Source organism: Eptatretus burgeri, chromosome 14 (assembly GCF_056783735.1).
Source record: "Eptatretus burgeri isolate ZD-2024b chromosome 14, Ebu_testis_v1, whole genome shotgun sequence".
NCBI lineage: Eukaryota > Metazoa > Chordata > Myxini > Myxiniformes > Myxinidae > Eptatretus > Eptatretus burgeri.
Genome location: NC_140974.1, coordinates 34,411,607 through 34,418,563, shown reverse-complemented (window position 1 = coordinate 34,418,563; position 6,957 = coordinate 34,411,607).

The following is a 6,957-nucleotide window of genomic DNA, read 5'->3' as shown; positions in this document are numbered from 1 at the left end:
AGTCGGAGAAGGCAGTTGGACGGAGCTGTGGAGAGTTGGAGAGGTGGCGGCGGCGAAGGCAGTCGAGGGGGTGCTCGTGTCAGAGTCGGGGAGCTGCGGAGAGGAGAGGCCGGCAACGCGACCGAGGTCGTGGTGGAGACGCTCGTCGCGGGACCCGAGCCAGGGAGATATCCTCCTTCCCCCGAGCATCAACAACCCCCCTCCTGTTTACCCCCGCGCTGAGATAGTGCGAGAAGGGGGCCCCGTTCCCACCCCATTCCAGACACTGTCCGCGAGGCCCGCGGAGTCGGGGCGCCACCGCCATTTTGCGGCTCATCATCAGACGGGTAGGCCCAACGCGGTCTCGGCCCCAGGCCCGTCTGCCCCCATCATCCTTGAGGGTGGTCCTTTTCTTTTGCTTTGAGTATATGTGTTGTCGGCGCCGTCTGTGAAGTAAAACTGTATAAGTGTTGCCGTGTGCTCGGTAGTCGGTGGTATATCTGCATTGTGTTTTGCTTTTACATTTGCTTTTTGTGTATTATTGTGTGTTTCTTCTTCTTTTACATTTGCTTTTGGTGTAATTGTATATGTGTGCTTTCCGTTCATCGCGAAATAAATGTGCTTTATGTTGAACTGTTTTCCCGTTTCGCTTCGTCTTTTCCTTTATTGAATCTCCATCTTACTTCACGTAAAGGGTTGGTCGTGGGCTAAAACGCCTGATAATTAATCGAACCGTCCAGGTTGACGATAACACCGCTCGGTTATCCCGATAGTACGGAACGGGTCGCTTAAAGTGGCCCGTGTCCGAAGTCAACCTGCGGCGAGGTGCGATCGCCCGGTCTACCCTCCGTGTGGGTACTTAGGTAGGTCGAATTTAGCGAGCAACCCTATCCCACGCGGGGGGCCGATTGGCACGATCGTGGTGAGGCCGAAAGGCCCACCCGTGACTAGTTCCCGGCGTTAGTCCGAGAGGGTCACGACGGGATTGTCCGTCCGGTGGGCGACGTTCTGCGATTCGAGTTACGTGGCCGCTTGCACGCCGGCGGGCGCGAATCCGCAACAATATATATATATATATATATATATATATATATATATATATATATATATATATATATATATATATATATATATATATATATATATATATATATATATATATATATATATATATATATATATATATACATACACATTAGCCTGGTGTTGACGCAGTGGTTAGGGCAGCGGCTTGGGATCCAAAAGGTCCCGAGTTCAAGCCCCGTTGGGCCAATGAATTAATACACCAGGGGGTTGAATCAGCCTGTCATCCTTCCGAGGTCGGCGAAATGAGTATCAGTGCACTGGGCTGGTGTATACCCCAGTTAAAATCGGTGTACCATATCCCTGTGTCGTAAGAGGCGACCGGGGTTGCGTCAGGAAGGGCATCCGGCATAAAACATGTGCCAAATCACTAGGCGGATCATACGGATGATCCGCTGTGGCGACCCCTAACGGGAGCAGCCGAAAGAAGAAGAAGATATACATATATTGTATATACATACATACACATACATAGCTCTGGAAAAAAATTAAGAGACCACTGCAAAATTATCAGTTTTTTCTGGTTTTCTATTTATAGGTATGTGTTTGAGTAAAATGAACATTTTTGTTTTATTCTATAAACTACTGACAACATTTCTCCCAAATTCCGCAAAAAATTTTTTGTCATTTTGAGCATTTATTTTCAGAAAATGACAACTGGTCAAAATAACAACAAAGATTCAGTGTTTTCAGACCTCAAATAATAGAAACAAAACAAGTTCATATTCATTTTTAAACAACACAATACTCATGTTTTTACTTACGAAGAGTTCAGAAATCAATATTTTGTTGAATAACCCTGATTTTCAATCACAGCTTTCATGCATCTTGGCATGCTCTCCACCAATCTTTCACATTGCTGTTGGATGACTTTATGCCACTCCTGGGACAAAAATTCAAGCAGCTCAGCTTTGTTTGATGGCTTGTGACCATCCATCTTCCTCTTGATCACATTCCAGAGGTTTTCAATGGGGTTCAGGTCTGGAGATTGGGCTGACCATGACAGGGTCTTGATCTGATGATCCTCCATTCACACCTTGATTAACCTGGCTGTGTGGCTTGGAGCATTGTCCTGCTGGAAAAACCAATCCTTAGAGTTGGGGAATATTGTCAGAGCAGAAGGAAGCAAGTGTTCTTCCAGGACAACCTTGTACATGGCTTGATTCATGAGTCCTTCACAAAGACGAATCTGCCCGATTCCAGCCTTGCTGAAGCACCCCCAGATCATCACCGATCCTCTACCAAATTTCACAGTGGGTGCGAGATACTGTGGCTTGTAGGCCTCTCCATTTCTCCGTCTAACCATTAGACGACCAGGTGTTGGGCAAAGCTGAAAATTTGACTCATCAGAGATGACCTCACTCCAGTCCTCTACGGTCCAATCCTTATGGTCTTTTGCAAACCTCAGCCTGGCTCTTCTTTGCTTCTGATTGATGAAGGGCTTTTTTCTAGCTTTGCACGACTTCAGCCCTACCCCTAGGAGCCTGTTTCGAACAGTCCTCACCGTGCACTTCACCCCAGCTGCCGTTTGCCATTCTTTTTGTAGGTCACTTGATGTCATCCTACGGTTGTTGAGTGACATTTGAATGAGTTTGCGGTCATCCCGGTCAGTGGAAAGTCGCTTTGGCCCTCTGCCAGTCTGTAGCTTTGTTGTCCCCAATAGTACTGCAGCAGAGCGTTTGCTCAGAGCGTTGCAATTGGTTTCAATTGTTCGACTTTTCATAAAAGAACCAAAATTGGTACATATGTTGAGTCATGTATTCTGAACAATTCTGGATATGGAGCCACTCGAGAGTTTGCCTTGGTCAGCTTTGGAAAATGGCCGCCATTCTACTTTAACAACATGGGATGTCTGTCATTGTTATTCTCTTTGTCGGTTTACAATGATCTACAATGAGTTCAAGGCAGGCCACTTCACAGTGCAAAGGACCAATAGGGAATTTTCAGCAATTCCTCTTGACCAAGCGCATTAACAAACCAATGCCCGTGTCAAGGGTGACGGAGGTGCCTTTGGCCTGACGGACAATCCCAGTGCTCTGAGGCGCTGGATGGTTGCCGGACCCGAGGTGGCCAGAGTGATCATGGAGTTTGAGAAGGCGAACATGCATCCAAATGCCAATGAGGAGACACGTCACAATGAAGAAACGTTGCGTGCACAGGAAGCATTTGTCAAAGATGTACAATCGCTTGTGGCTGTCATTGAAGAGCTGGGGAATCCCTTCGAGGAGGATAGTCCAGATTTGCTGGTCCGAGACACCAAGGAGATTGCAGATCCTGCAGTAATTGAAACAGTTCGCACTGCCAAGCAGATTGGACAAGAACAGTTTCAGGCATACTCAAAGGATTGCCTCATCGACAGAACCAAGACTATTGATGAACCGATAAAGAGGAACAAACTCCCCCTCTTCGGAACAGACAGAAGACCAAAAGCACCCAAAGGAAAGGAAGCATTTGTGAAGAATGATATGGCCTTATTTGCAAGGCTCTACATAGGCTGCCAGAACCGTGATGGGAACCTGGAGGAGTTCTTCCGTCATGAAAATCAAGCATGCCCTCCCACGTTATCTGATGCAGGTAGCTACACCTGGGTAGCAAAAGCGACTTGCTGGTGTGCCTTGAAGGCGTTGCTGAAGCTCAGTCTGATGCACCTGCTGTCAGTTCTGTTGTCCTTGACGGTGCCGTCATAGTGCAGATGTTGAAGCCTGGCACTGCCAAGACATTTGAAGAATATTCCCACCAAGTCTTCATCCCATACGTCGAGGAGCAGCTGCGTCGTGCTTCACATCTCGACCTCATTTGGGATAGCTACAAAGATGGCTCCTTGAAGACGGCGACAAGGGAGAAACGAGGAAAAGGGGTGCGAGGGCGCATGGTGAGCACCGCAGCCATACCAGGAAACTGGCAGAGTTTCCTACGTGTCGACGCAAACAAGGTGGAGCTCTTCACCTTCCTGTCCGATGTGCTGGTGCAGTCCTTCCATGACGAGGCAAAGGAGCTGGGAGTCACTGATGGTGAAGCAGTCATCTGCCTTCCAAGGCAGGAAGATGAAAGCTCTCTGGCTCCATGCGGTCAAGAAGAGGCGGACACTCGCATCATGCTACATGTGGCTCATGCTGCAGAACATGACCACCGTGACCACCAGAACATGACCACCCCAGTATCCATGTCCGGCATTTTTAATGGAGTTTTCCTTGTCGACATCAAAGATGACATCAATTCTGCGGTTGACTCTCCCCTCCCTCAGTACCACAGACAAGATGGATTTGGAGGCTTTTTACCGAAAATACTGGCTCATAATATTTGAATACGCCTTTTCATGGTGAATTTACTGAATTTTACACTTTCCTTATATCTACCACCAATACAATAAGAAAATAAGAGCATATAGCCAATTTCGCTAAAATAGAATGGCGGCCATTTTGGAAAATGGTCACCGAAGCTGACCAAGGCACAATCTCGGGTGGCTCCATATCTAGAATTGTTCAGAATACATTATTCTACATGTGTAGCAATTTTGGTGCTTTTTTGCAAATTTGAACAATTGATCTGAAATATCAGACAACGCTGCAGGACTACAATGTCTGCTGCTTGACCTTGTTCTTATGAACCGCCGTCTTTGAAATTTTAAGGATGGAAGCAACGTGATGCTCACAGTATCCCTCTGCCAGTAAAGCCATAATTGAACCCTTCTTTTCCTCAATCAAAACCTTTCTTTTCAACCCTTTTGGCATGGTCAATAGTTATTTTTTTGATTCCAATTACTTTTAAGGTACTACGAACACCGATTTTGCCATTCAGCTTGTCCTATTGCAAGAGGATAGTGACGACCACAGCAGTGGTTTTTATACTTTTCCTTGTTAAATAAAATTTGGTTCAGGTGATCACCTAATCAGTACCTCACGAAGTAGAATGAGGTCTGCCTGTGTTGGAATTCAACAGACACTGGAATGGAATGGCTGCCATACACATAGAGATGCTGATTAAAAAAATATTTGAGTGGTCTTTTATTTTTTTTCCAGAGCTGTATACATACATATTATATATATATATATATATATATATATATATATATATATATATATATATATATATATATATATATATATATATATATGTATTTATGTAAGTGTGTGTGTGTGTATATATATATATATATATATATATATATATATATATATATATATATATATATATATATATATATATATATATGTATTTATGTAAGTGTGTGTGTGTGTATATATATATATACACACACACTTACATAAATACATACATATATATATATATATATATATATATATATATATATATATATATATATATATATATATATATATATATATATATATATATATATATTGTTGTGGTTACCAGATTCGCAAACCACCATTCAGGTCCCTTAGGTGAGGTATCTCGGTAAGTGCATGTGTAGTTAGGCCCAGACCCGTTGTCTAGTGGGAATACATGTCATTTATGCGAGCTGCGACTCTTCAGGATAGCCGTTTTTCTTTTACTATCTTTATTTTGGACCAACCGCCATGATTACCATCACAACCACAACATCAACCACCGACCACAACCACCGCTTCACCACAACCGCCACGACCTTCACGTCACACCTCGCAACCGTAGCATCGCCACCGTTCTTGCCCCGCTGTGGGTACCGGTGTTGGACTCGTGCAGAACGCGCGTCGAACAGCGTGTACAAAATCACGGATTTTGTGCTTCAAAAACGGATCAAAAACGACACACGCCCACTTTTTGCCGTCCAATCGGTGAGCGAGGGGCGATTTGGCCCCGCCTCCAGAACGATCGATATATGCAAATTTGTGGATCAAAAAGCCTTCACGCCCACTTTTTCTCGGGCCAATGGGGAGCGAGGTGAAAGGTCAAAGGGAGGGGGTCAAAGGCGAAGTTACGGGGGGATAAAAGGACGGTGTTCGTCAGTCAGAGAAAAGAAAAGAGAACGAGAACGAGAAGGAGTCGGAACGGAGGGGACGAGTGTGGAAGTCTGGAGCCCGAAGCCTGCAGTGGCTGGAGAAGCTGAAGAGAGTCGGACGAGGGGGTGCTCGCGTCGGTGCCGGGAGCTGCACGCCCGAGGGAGGCCGGCAGCGCGACCTGGCCGAGGTGGAGACGCACACCAGGGATAATAAAGATCCTCTATACCCAGAGCATCAGCAACCCCCTCCTGTTTCCCCCCGCGCTGAGATAGTGCGACCAAGGGGGCCCCCTTTCCCACCCCCTGCCAGGCACTGTCCGCGAGGCCCGCGGAGTGCGGCGCCATCGCCGCTCCGCGTATCATCACCAGACGGGAAGGCGCGACCCGGTCTCGGCCTCAGGCCTGCCTCATTCTTGGGGGATTTCTTTTCCTTGGTTTTGGGTATGTGTTGTCGGCGCCGTCTGTGAAGTAGAATTGTATAAGTGTTGCCGTGTGCTCGGTAGTCGGTATTAGCTCTGCACTGTGTCTTCGCTTTTATATTTGCTTTTTGTGTAAATGGAATTGTGTTTTCTTTTTTTTGTGTGCTTTTGGTGGAATTGTATTTGTGTGCTTCCCGTGTGCCGCGAATAAATGTGCTTTATTGTTGAACTGTTCTCCCGCTTCGCTTCGTCTTTTCCCCCATTGAACCCTCATCTTGCTTCACGTAAAGGGTTGGTAGTGGGCTGAATACGCCCGATAATTAATCGAACCGTCGAGGTCGACGATAACACCGCTCGGTTATTCTGATAGTACGGAACGGGTCGCTTAAGTGGCCCGTGTCCGAAGTCGACCTGCGGCGAGGTGCGATCGCCCGGTCTACCCTCCGCGTGGGTACTTAGGTAGGTCGAATTCGGCGAGCAACCCTATCCCACGCGGGGGCTGATTGGCTCGATCGCGGTGAGACCGAAAGGTCC